Below are 12,295 nucleotides of genomic sequence, written 5' to 3'. Positions count from 1 at the left end.
ACATTGCTTACCTGATAGTATATCTGTCCATGTTCTGGGGGCAGTGGCTACCTGTCCAGTGAATGAGTAATTAATTGGTGGGTGATAAAGCAATTAGCCCTAGAGCTTTCGAAAATAATGAATGAGGGTCCTGTAGATGTCAATATTTGAAAATACTAATTTAAGGCCTATTAGCTGAAACAAATTTTAATTAAACAGGGAATAATCAGGGTGATGAGAAGAAAATAAAAGATTTGGCCAGCGACTAAGTCCTTAGGAATGCACGGAGAGGGGAAGGACGGAGCCTCGTGGATCCGGAGTTTGAACCTGGTCAGTGGTCATTTGGGCCATGAGCCAAAGTGGGACAGAGTATGGGTGAGGAAGGCAAAGTCACATTCCTGTCTGAGTCTCAGTCCCTCCTCTGTAAAATGAGAGGGCAGGCCTCCAGGGATGCTCTTAAGTGGATTTCCTCTGACTACTGTAAGAAAGGAGATGCTGAGCAGAGGGGTTTCCTCTGTAAGCATATCCTTGGGGGCATGGCCACATTTACAAAGTGTCACACATTCAGAGCAGCTTTTCCATCTCCAGGACACTTATGGGACTCAAAAACCTCTGTAAGGACTCATCATTTCCGTTTTCCCAGTCAGGATCATCTAGTTTCCCCACTTTTCAGTTATGTAGGTCCCAACTTTAAGTCTGCACTTAAAGGAAGGTCTACTGTCAGTAGAATTTTGTGGGTCAGAGGTTCTGAAGGTGATGCCTCAAGCAGGTTCTGCCTGTGCTCTGGGCAGCAGCAGCATCCTGGGGGCAGTGGGCCCGATGCCTCCCACCAAGCTCAGAACACTGGGGCTCCAGGATAGCTGGGGCCACACCTTGCTATTTTCTGCATCCTTTCAACAACATTCTAATGCCCAGAGGGCACACAGCGAGTATTTGCTGAACTCAAGGGAACCCGCTGAGGTTAGGGACAGTGTCTTATTCACCTGGGTCCCCAGGACCTGGAGTAAATGTGTTCTTGAGGAGGTATGGGTGCTGGAGGATCTCTCACTGCCATCATGGTACGAGCCCCCCCCCATCCCCCCCCATCCCCCCCCCCTTGTAAGGAATGTGGTAACACATGGTCGTCGCTTCTTTTACAACCGGGGCTGGGCTGTCACTAGCTACTTGGGTATGTTCCTCTGGGGACTTGCTCTGTCCTTCCATCAGACACCTACATTTCCTGACAATATGCTTTCTCACCCTTCCCGCTCCCCCTCTCCAACACACCTTCTCCTCTAATGTGGACCTCTCCCTCCAAGGGTTTGGCCACACAGAGGGAAGCTGGAGGGCTGAGAGAACCCACGTGTACATGAGAGTCTGTGTATGTGCCTCTGTGTACATTTGTGCCTGTCTTTGTGTTTGCCAGTGTGTCTGTGGGTGTACATACATGTGTTGCATGTGCATGTCTGTGAGGTTGTATGCATGTCTATGAGTGTGTACACATGTCTATGTGGTCTGTATTTTTGCACTTCTGCATGTGTCTGTATGCATTTGTGTGTGTGTGTGTGTATGTGTGTACTTGTTATGTGCGTGTGCTGAGGGTCTGAATTTTCCAGGGGACACTGCATATGATGCAGGGTCTGCTCTCCTCCGAGGGTCTCAGCTTTAGCAGACAGAGGTAAGAACTACAGTCATGACACTGCCTCCTTATTTGGTTATTTAATTATAATTCACCTCATTACAAAAATGATTTGAGATGGAGATCTTAGGGACCCTGGGGCTTGCCTTTGGCCATGGGCAGGGACTCTCCTCTGAGGCTTACCTTGGGAACTCCATCACACTCTCATTTTTTATCTATGGACTGACTTCTACTGAGGACCCCACATTTGGGTCTCCTCCCTCCCTGACTCTTGACTCAGGTCCCACATGCAGTTCTTGCCTCCCTTAACCTTCTAGAATTCTTGTCAAGCCCCTCTCTGTTCCCTGACTCTGAAACTCCAGGTACAAGCTGGTTGGTTCCTCACCCTGATCATGGCTCCTTTTCTCAGGTCCTTCCTTCTCTGATCTCTCTCCTCAGGATCAGGGTGGATCTCATTGCCCATTGCCACTCCCTCAGGAGATGGGACTTGGCTGAGTATCCTGCCCTCAGCCACAGGCCTCAGCTTGAGCTGGCCCCTGCTTACTCCCTACCCCGCACCTTTGTAGCTGAGCAGGGACTGGGGACCCCATCCACTCAGTGGAAGCTGGTAGAATTGGAAGTTGCCTAATAACCTGGGGCCCCCTGGAAACTTTTCATCTCAATGTGTATACTGATTAAATAGCCACAAAAATAAATTATGTATACACAGGGCTATAAAAGCACCCAGAGACCGTCTTGGGGTCTGTGCCTCATATAAATGCAAATACTGTAATAGCATTGCAGTGGGTCCCTGCCCCCAATCCCCACACACCTTGGGGCAGGGGAGGTTGGAGCCAGCAAAGATGGTGTAGCAGGGCAAGTTCCAGCCTGCTGGGCCTTCAGACAAAACCTGAAGCCACACACAAGCAGCCTCTCAAAAACTGACCCAGATAGCCAGGGTCTGGGGCCAGTCTGCAGACACACAAAAGGCTGCAGAAGTAGTCAGTGCAAGGAGCTTCAGCCAGCAGGCAGGAAGGAGTACTGAGCAGGGGGTCAGGGGCCTGGTGCCCTGTCTCACAGCACCTTCTGGCCTCTCATTCGGGTATACAAGGGGGTGGCCTGTCAGGCCCCTTCTGGTTACCACCTCCCAGTACATGTCCCTCCAGGGCTCCCTGCCCCAAGGGAGGTGTCTGCCGCTTCTCCTCACCCCACGGGGATCTTGGCACTCCCATTAGCAGCTCTCACTTGGACTGAAGGTGGGGCCAGAGCTTTTTATAGCTGCAGGTGTCTCTGGGTGAGGCGTCTCCTGCCCTCTCTGTTGCCAGTTGCCTCCTCCCTCAACACTGGCTCTAGAGAGCTTCCCTAAGCTTAGGGCTGGAGGCCATGCTACTGAGTCAGTCGTGGTCCTGGGTCACTGCCTTATTAGTCACTTGCACACCATCTAGTTCACTCCCTGGCATACAGTAGGTACCCAATTAAAATGGTTGATTAGGGATAGGGGTGTAGCTCAGTGGTAGCCCTAGTATGTGCAAGGCCCTGGGTTAGATTCCCAGCACTGCGGAAAAACGATAGAACTGGCAGGAGCACACACACACACACACACACACACAAAAGGTCGACTCACTGGTAAAAGTCATTATGCTAATTTCCTGTACTTCTTTTCCTGGTGGACTTATCGACTCCTTATTTTTGTGGTCTCTTCTATGAGGCAGTTCCTTTCTCTCTTTTAAATTAGGTGAAACCTCAGTAAACTACAGTCACCAGAATAAGACTAAATTGGTAAATTTTCCCGGCAATTGAGCACAGCATTTTATACTTTTCAAAGTGCCATCTTATTAAACCTCTCGCCCCATCCTCCTAATACATCTGCAACAATGTTGGGCAGGTACCATCATGCCCAGTCCACAGATGAAGAAACCAAGGTCCCAGGAGGCAGCTAGTCCATGCCCACATAATTAGGCCTCCTGAGTCCTAGGCCTTGGTTGTGCGTGAAAACTGTAAAAGCATGAAATAGGCCTCTCACCTTGAACATTTAATTTTCCACTGATTGCAAGGAATTAGGGGCATGAAGGATGCCTATCTACTGTCATCTCTGGATCTGGGCCAGAGGCTTTTAGTCTTGGGTCTCATTTAGTGCTCTCTTTAGGTTCACTTGTATTGGGTCCCCAATCTCCTGGTCAAACACAGTGGCTGAGAAGTAGCCAGCACTGAAGTCCTTTACCCTGAAGGTGGACTCTACCTGCTCATCTCAGATGGGATGCTGTTGTGAGGGTCACCTGACAATGTAGGGGCACAGGTTCTACATCCTGCCCTGTCTGGTCCCCATTTGAGGAATCCCACCCACCCCACCAGCACATCCTGTCTGAGCCTAGAGCAGGGAGTTGGAAGTGGGGTGGGAAAGGGAACAGTTGTTCTTCTTCTGACTTATTTAAAAAAAAACAAAAAACAAATTAAATAACTGAACAACAAATAAGAGAAACCATGGAAGGCTACACCTTTCTTTCAGCTTTATAAACAACACATAAAGAGCAGGGAAGGCCACCTCAGGTAGCCGCAGGGGGCCTGAAAAGAGTTATAAGATGCAAAGCTAGCATATTTAAAATGCAAAATATCAGATGAATGCAACATATTCTCACTCACTTGGCTTGGCAAAAATGTTCCTACCAAGATCCTCAACATGTATCCATCTTGTATCTAGAACCAGAGGTGCCACTTACTGTTTCAGGGTCTGTGGCATTCTTAAAGGGAGGGACTTAGATATCTCCTAGATGCCCTTCTGAGGAGGCTGTGTTCTGCAGAATCACCACGGAGGGAATGGCTCTGCTTCCCTGAGACACCACAGGTGTCTCACGCTCGTTGTTTTATACCCTCCTCAATATGCTCCTCTTGTAGGAAGCCTTCTCTCAGCATCTCCCTACCAGAAAATTTACACTCTTTTGATTTGCTCCTGGTGAGAGGACAGCCTGTCAGTACTGCCAAGTTGCTTCCTTGAGGCCATTTCCTGTCCCAGTCTGAAGTATGCACAATACAGGTATCCTACTGCCAAGCATATTTCCAACATGGTACAAAGCCAGTGAAGGCACTTAATGAACTAGGTGAGCTACCTGTTGGAGGTGTGGGGTGGTGGACACTGTGTTGGGTTGTTCACTGAGTGGACACTGAGTGGGCGGACACCCCTATGCTTCTCTATGACCATAAAGCAGCAATTAATGTCTTCTCTTCTGTGGGGGCCATCATTCTGCCATGGGACATTTTTCTGACTCCAACTAGAGACCAAGTGCTGCTTGAGGACAGGGGTCACATCTTCCAGGCTCTCAAATGTCCAGCATAGAACACACAATAGGCCAATAATGATTGCTATTAACATAAGAATAATCTTTGTTTGAACATTTCTTTTTTTGGAAATTATCTCAAGATGTCACGTCATGGCCATGGCTACTTTTGTCTTGGAGCATCTTGTGAGCACCAGCCAATAGCAGAATGGGTCATGGAACAAAATGGGAACTCCACGGTGGCAGGTGTGTGCAAACAGAGATGGGTGACCATTTGTGAGATGCAGGGAGATGATTCCTAGAGCCCGTATGGGGATGGGCCATATGATCTCTTAGTTTCACCCTCTGTAAGATTTTATAATTCTGTGGCTTGAGAAGGAAAGAAGAGGTAGAGGAACAGACTGGGGGACGATGTCCGGAGCCCTGGAAGATGGCTCGTTTGTGGAAACTAGTCTTTGAGATTGCTAGCTCCTCAGGACTTGCAATCCCTGCAAGAGGCAGAGTTTGGAAGCTTTAAAATAGAGACCTTAGCTGGGAGTTTACGACAGTGAGGTGTGTACAGGTACCAAAGGTAAGAATAAGGAGAGCAAGGCTTCATCGAGCTTATTGTTTTCTGGGGGAGAAGGGAAGCTGCACATAAACTCTGAAACATAAACCATAAAAAGTAAATTAATAATGCAAGAGTTAACTAATAGTTCGGAGTAAAAAGAGAAGCGACGTTTCAAGGCCATACACGATTAGCTGCCCAATGAGGAGTACAGACAACAAGGCCTTGGGTTACTCTGAGGAGGAGGAACCCGCTTCAGGCTCTGGGGCTCATGGAAAGCCCCAGAGGCTGGCTTCTGGCATTTTCAGTCTATTAACTGCAGTTGTGACCACTGGGACTCGACTGCAAGGTCCATCCGACAGAACCCACTAAGCATCCAGAAACCCAGAGTTAATTCTGCCACTGCTAGGGGTGGGTGCTGTTTCCAATCACCTTCATGGAGGGCCCTCTGTGCTTCTGACTCCAAGGACAGAAGCTGACAAAAAGGGGCTCTTGCATGGTTCTCCCTGCCCTACCCTCCTCTGGAGGCGAGGACCGGTGCCCTTTGACAACAGCAAGGTGTGACGGGGAAACAGAATTCTCCTCTCCCAGTGGGTTGAATGAGCAGCGGAACTCAGCCAGGATATTTTGGATGACTTGGGAAACTGTCCCTGTAAGTGGTGGCCTCACAGAAGGTGGTCTGTTGAGGCCAGGAGACCACAGCTATATTCCATGAACACCTGTGGCCTCCACTGCAGGGACCAGGAGATGCTGCCCCTCACCAATTCCCCAAGTTGCTTCAATGCTTGGTTTGGGATACAGCCCTAAGTGTCCCTAAAATACCACCCTATCTAGGTTTTTTCCTAGTGAAGCCCTGAGAAGGGAAAATGGGCACTTCTATCCCTGTGGTGGGGGTAACTTAAGGTCCTTTGGCCATGCCCTTCACAACCCTGAGGCCACAGGAGGGAGCCCTGCAGAGGATGGCCTAGGGTGGCCCCCCTTCTTCTCTTCCAGCCTTAGTGTGGACTTCCCTGGGCTCCCTCTGAGGCTGGGGGAGGTGCTGCCCTCTCAACAGTCCAGTCTTGGGATCCAGCACCCTAGCTTGATTGAACAAGGCCCCTTTTAAGAGGCAGTGGAATTTCCCACCTGAACTTTTTCTCCAAGAGAAAAACATAAGCACCCAGAAGCCCAGGGGTTGTGCCTCCCATGGAGGCCCAGAGCTTGTCTGGCTGACCGGTGACCAGCCTATAGCCCCATCCCTACCCTGATTGGTATGTGTATGTTGTGTGTGTTTGTGTGCATATGTGTGGTGTGCTAGGGAGTGCTTCTGGCTTATTGTGTGTGTGTGTGTGTGTGTGTGTGTGTGTGTGTGTGTATGTGTGCGCGCGCACCGTGCCACTGTCCTGCTGTCTATGGCTCTAGTGGGTCTGGGAGGAGGTAGACCTTTCCGGTCTCCACCCCCTCTCTTCTGATTTTCTTTTCCCCTGGCTGCCAAGTTTCTCCCTCTTGCTTAGAAAGGTCTCTGATCCCCAGTTTCTTTACAGAGCTGACAAAGACAACTGATGGGTTGAATTTAACAAATGACCAAGTTGTCAGCTCAGCATCCCGGCAACACCCACTTTCCTGGGTTTTCTGTGATGATTCATCCCTCAGGTGCCTGCCCCACCTCATCACATCCCAGCACAGCAGGCCTGGCAGGGGCTCCCAGAGGAGGCTGCATTCTGCCAGTTCAGCCTATCTAGACACCTGAGGCTTGCCCACCCTAGAGGGGCAGAGACAGAGGAACCCCTTCCTTCAGGCAGAGCCCCACTCATTCCAAACCCAGACTGAGCCTTGAAGGGGGGAGGAGGAAAACCAGTGGAGAGGAGGAAAAGGGGTGCTCCCAACTGGCTGCAGGCCCCACCTCTCTGCTCACCTCCCTCTGGAGATGAGCAGAGGCTCATTCCTCTGGGGTGGGTGGGGCACATGGAAGGCAGTGAGAGTGACTTCACATCTTTGTTGCTGTAGCTGCTGGGCTGAAAATAGTCCTCTCTCTGGCAGGCTGGCTCAGGGTGTGAAAAGCTCTGCTCCCAGGGAGCGGCAGGAACCAGGCAGGGGGAAAAAAAAATTAACCATGGGCCTGGCACTGGCTGGCTTAACTGAAGAACACCAGTGTCAAATCTCCAGCGCTGCTTGCCACTAAGTTCCTTTAAGACGGTCACCAGGGACCTGCATGAGCAAGTCACAGAGCCCTCCACGTCTCTAGCGTTCAGACCCCCATCTGCGCTGCCACTGAAGAACTGTTCGCATTCTCTGATGGCTGCCTGCTCAGCTCTCTGTTAAAAGCTCCATACCTGGCAGCATTTAATCCTCCAGGGACCGTGGACACAGCTGGAATCACCCACGTTTTACAGATGTGGAAACTAAGACTCAGATTAGCCAGCGAGGCTGCCAACGGTCAAACAGCTAGGAAGCCGCAGTAGTGGGATCAGGTGTGGGCTGTCTGCCCTCAAACGGACCTTCCATTTGCTTGGTAGGGATTCAGAGCCCCCACACTTCCCCAGCAAACAGTTCAGATATAAAGGTGCTCCAGTTTCTCACTCCTCCCCCACTCTCAGGGCTGCTGCCTGCTCTTGGGCTCAGGAGGACAGGCCATGTGAGACACTGTGTTCCTGGCACTTCATGAAGGGATGGTCAAAAAGGAAGGCACCCAGCCAGAGAGGTGGCTCATGTGTAATAACAGCAACTTGGGGGGGGGGGCTGAGGCAGGAAGAGGGTAAGTTTGAGGCCAGCCTCGGCAACTTAGTGAGACCCTGTCTCAAAATAAAAAAATAGAAAGGATTGGGGATGTAGCTCAGTGGTAAAGTGCCCCTGGGTTCAATCCCCAGCAATCAAAAGCAAAAATTAAAAAAAAAGAAAAGAAAAAAAAGTGGAGGGGGGGGAGAGGGAGGAGGGGGCTTCCTCTTCTGCTGAAGTTTCTGGGGCTAGAGGGCAGTGGGGCCACTTCCCCACCTCTACCCAGGGGCTTGGCCACTTAGCTCCTGCATAAGTGTGCTCATGCGGGTAACTGCCTATTCCCAGCACGATCCCAGCCTTCATTTCCACCCTAAGGTACACCAGATAATTAAGTCTCTCTCAAACCTCCTCAGTATAATGCAGATTAATTTATTATTTAAATCTGAATAGAATATTAGCTCATTGTCTTAATAGTTCTGATAAATGCTGGGAGGTGGGGCAGGCACATGATGGAAATCCTCTCACTTTCCCCCTCCCTAGACAGAATGGAAAGACTCTATCCACAGGCCTGGGAGGTCTGGACAGCAGCTGGCAGGGTGGAAACAGGCAATGCCGGGGCCAGGGACCCTCACTCCAGGCCCCAAGGAGGTGCACAGGAAGCTACAAGCATGTACTCCCCAATTACGCTTTCAGTGAAGGCCCCACCCCTTGCCCCACCTTCTGCCCAAGAAAGAAAGAAAGAAGAAGGCAAAGAAATCAGGAAGCAGAAGCAATTTCCCAACTAAAGACTGCTGGGTGACCCCTCTGCCCTGCATGCTAGGTGACCAGTGAGGGGGCTGGCAAGAGCAGTGGTGCCCAGCTTCTGACTGTTCGGGGATGGAGTGATCCGGGAGCTGGGAAGGCTCTTAGCATCTCAGTCTGCACTTTTCAGAAATGGTTCTGGGAATAAGATCTTCACCCAATATCTAGAGAATACTGTTGGTGGTGTTAGTTATTGGGGAGGATCCATTGAAACCAGGGTTGCAAATTGTCTGGGCTTTGTCTACACTCAGTTTCCCCATCCCCATACACCTGGCCCTGAGCACCAAGGTAAGGCTACCTCTGCCTGTGATGCAGCATTCAGGCAGGCTGGAGGGCTTGCTCTTGTTGCCTGTTACTATTAGCTAGAAAACAGTCCTAGTTCAGGAAGTGAGTTGTGGACCTCCAATGAAGCACTTCTACCATTGACTGCATGTTTGCATCCCCTCAAAATTCACATGTTGAAGCTCCAACCCCGATGTGATGGCATTTGGAGGAAGCCTTTGGGAGGTAATTAGGAGTCAATGAGCTCATGAGGGTGGGGCCCTCATGATGGGATTAGTGCCCTTTTAAAAAGAGGAAGAGATAAGAGCTTGCTCTCTCCCCACTATGTGAGAATACAGCAAGGAAGTAGCTATCTATAGGTCAGGAAATAAGCCCTCACTAGACAGAATCTGCCAGCACCTTGATCTTGAACTTTCAGCCTCAGAACTGTGAGAAGTAAATTTCTGTTCCTGAAGCCACCCAGTCTATGGAATGTTGCTATGGCAGCCCCAGCTAAGATAACCATGCTTTACAGACGTGAAGACAGACACCTGGGAGGTCAAGTGATTGATTCTGGGTGCAGAGTGGGCTCGTTTCACTGACATGGAGTGAGGGCTCCTCTGGTGGGTGTGCTTAGCAGGAAAGGGTGAAGGTAGAGAGGAAACTGTGCCCAGGGCATGCACAGGGCAGAAGGCATCTTCCCATAGATATAGTAGACACATTGCAAGTAGCTGCCCTGACAGATGAGGAAACTGAGGCTGCTGGTGATGAGGGGCTGGCACCCTATCTCCCAATGCCATGCACTCAACTTTGTTCAAAGCTCCCCTGGCTGCATTGTAACTTGGGAACAGTTGGTTCAGGGTCATATTTACCCTGGTGCCTCCCAGGTTGGGAGTTGAACAGGAGCCGTTGGCACAGAAGGTGCTGAATCCAGCCAGGAAAAATATATGGGACACATCGTGTGGCTGTGGTTTCTTCACACCATCCAGTCATACAGCTGGCAATTAATTTCCCCTATAAATGAAACACCTTTCATATCACTTTATCTGGAGAGCTTGAATTGACAGCAGCGGGTGTAATTTATACATACTTTTTACCCATCTGTTAGCATTCAGGCTTCAGGCTGCTTGCTTTTTTTTTTTTTCTTCAATTCTCTCCCCAAATTGAAAGGATTAGGTTAGGATTAGGTGAGTGTTTTAACCAGATATTCAGAAAGATGGATGGCGGTGTTTCCAGACGGCAAATGCCCATGGGAGGCCCTCACACAATGGTGGCCAGGTGGGGCTCAGTGATCTGGGAAATTGCCTCCACCTGAGAGCCCAGCAGCTCCCGCAGCCTGGATGCTAGAGCTACAGAGGGCCTCCGTGACTCCCTAGGCCCACCTGTTCATTTTACAGATGAGGAAACTGAGGCTTGGAGAAGCAAAGGGCATGGTGAAAGGCTGCACACTTGGCCAGAGGTAGAGCAGAGCTGGGCCCCAGGTCTGGCTGCAGTGAGTACTGGAGTGAAGGTAGCTCCCTTTTACCTTGAGGGGGCAGAGGGGATGTGGATGGGTCCTGCAAGCACTGGCTGACTGGGGGAAAGTATCTCCTGCTCTGTGGTATCTAGAGAAATTGGGTTTCCATAAATGGAAAGCAGGATCACATCATGGCAATTTTGGGAGAACTTTTTTTGACTGTGTGCAGGCATGTGTGTGTGTGTGTGTATATATGTGGTCTGGTGGTAATAACTGGGAGACTGCGAGGGCTGTGCCATCACCTCTGGACATCCATAACCTTTTTATCAGCATCCAGTTGACATTGGGTTTTTTTTTTTTTTTTTGGCATGGTGTACTATTTTCTCTGAAGGAGTCTTGTCTTCATGACCACTCTAAGGGCCTTGGGGACCAGGGCCCTACTGGACTCCTGGGGGAATCTCCATATCTGCCCATCTACTCTAGGAAGTCTCTCTTCCATAAGCTTTCCTATTCTCCAAATCCCTGGTGCTCCCCAGGTTGAACAGTGCACATCATCTCTGGCCCACACTGAAGGAAGGGCATATGTCTGTTTTTTCATGTCTAGAGAAGTCCTCAGGGTCCCTGAACCTCAAGCCAATAGTGGCAAATTCATTCATAGGTTCATTCAGACACCATGCACAGACTGCCTAATGAGTACACACTCCAGCCTCTCAGGATATAGAGATGACATTGCAGGGGTCCTGCCCTCAGAAATTGCATATAGACCTCTGACTCTGCCACTCCTTGCTGTGGCCACTGTCTCCTTCATCACCCCCTTCTTGCCTAAGTTCAACCCTGGAGCCATTAGCAGTGTGACTCTGTCTAGTTAGAACCAGTAAAATAGAATTTTGTATTAATGCAGGGACCTGGGGAGATTTGGCCATTAAATGTTACATCAGACCCAAGGTGTCCTGTACACGCTCCCGGTGGAGTTTTCCAGGCAGCCTTGGCTGGGGGGCCCTGGTGAGGGAGAACGTGCTGGAACTAACAACCAGGTGGGGAGGAGGGGATGCTGGGCTATGCTCTCCCCCTGGAGCTCTGAGGACATCCTAGAGAACTCAGGAGGAAGGGCAGGCTTGTCCTTGCCTCTCGTTCAGCCCACCAGGCCTTGCTGACCATGGCTGGGTGCCCAGTTTGTCCTGGGCCCTGCAGGGCAGCATTCATTCTCACCTTGCTGTCCCAGGGCAGCCCTGATTTCACTTCTCCTACTGTCTGAGGAGCATTTCCTCCTTGTCAGACCAGATGTCCTTAGTTTTAGCTCCAAAAATACCATCACAGAATAATGGGAGGCACAGAGGAAAAGCTGTTTCCCCTTCCACGGAGGAGGTGAGACCCGCAGGGAATAATTAGTGAATGTCACTGGCTCAATCTAAAATACAACTAACTGCATCCTACGGGCTGGCGATTACTGGGATGAGTGGCCTGGAGGGGAGACATGGAATATTAGCTGAAGTCATCTCCTCTTTCTGTCAACTTAACTAACTACCCAACCACCTAAGTACAGGATCACCTACTGGCTCACCAAACTACTCACCTGCCTGACTAACCATTTACCTACTTATCTTCCACCTCGGACAAACCCTGCAGACTCTCTGGGCTTTGGTTCCCAGTTGCACATGTAGATAAGAATTCTCCCCCATCTCCTGAAC

At 50.2% G+C, this 12,295-nt stretch overlaps 1 protein-coding gene across 1 annotated transcript in view; it reads right to left on the bottom strand.

Moving 5' to 3' along the window:
- Nucleotides 1-12,295, bottom strand: part of Celf4 (CUGBP Elav-like family member 4) — a 293,998-nt gene that overhangs the window by 161,427 nt on the left and 120,276 nt on the right.

The sequence above is a fragment of the Marmota marmota genome, unplaced genomic scaffold (genome assembly GCF_001458135.2).
Source record: "Marmota marmota marmota unplaced genomic scaffold, marMar, whole genome shotgun sequence".
Classification (NCBI taxonomy): Eukaryota; Metazoa; Chordata; class Mammalia; order Rodentia; family Sciuridae; genus Marmota; species Marmota marmota.
The sequence above is the reverse complement of the archived record's forward strand: the minus strand, read 5'-3'. Positions and strand labels throughout refer to the sequence as shown.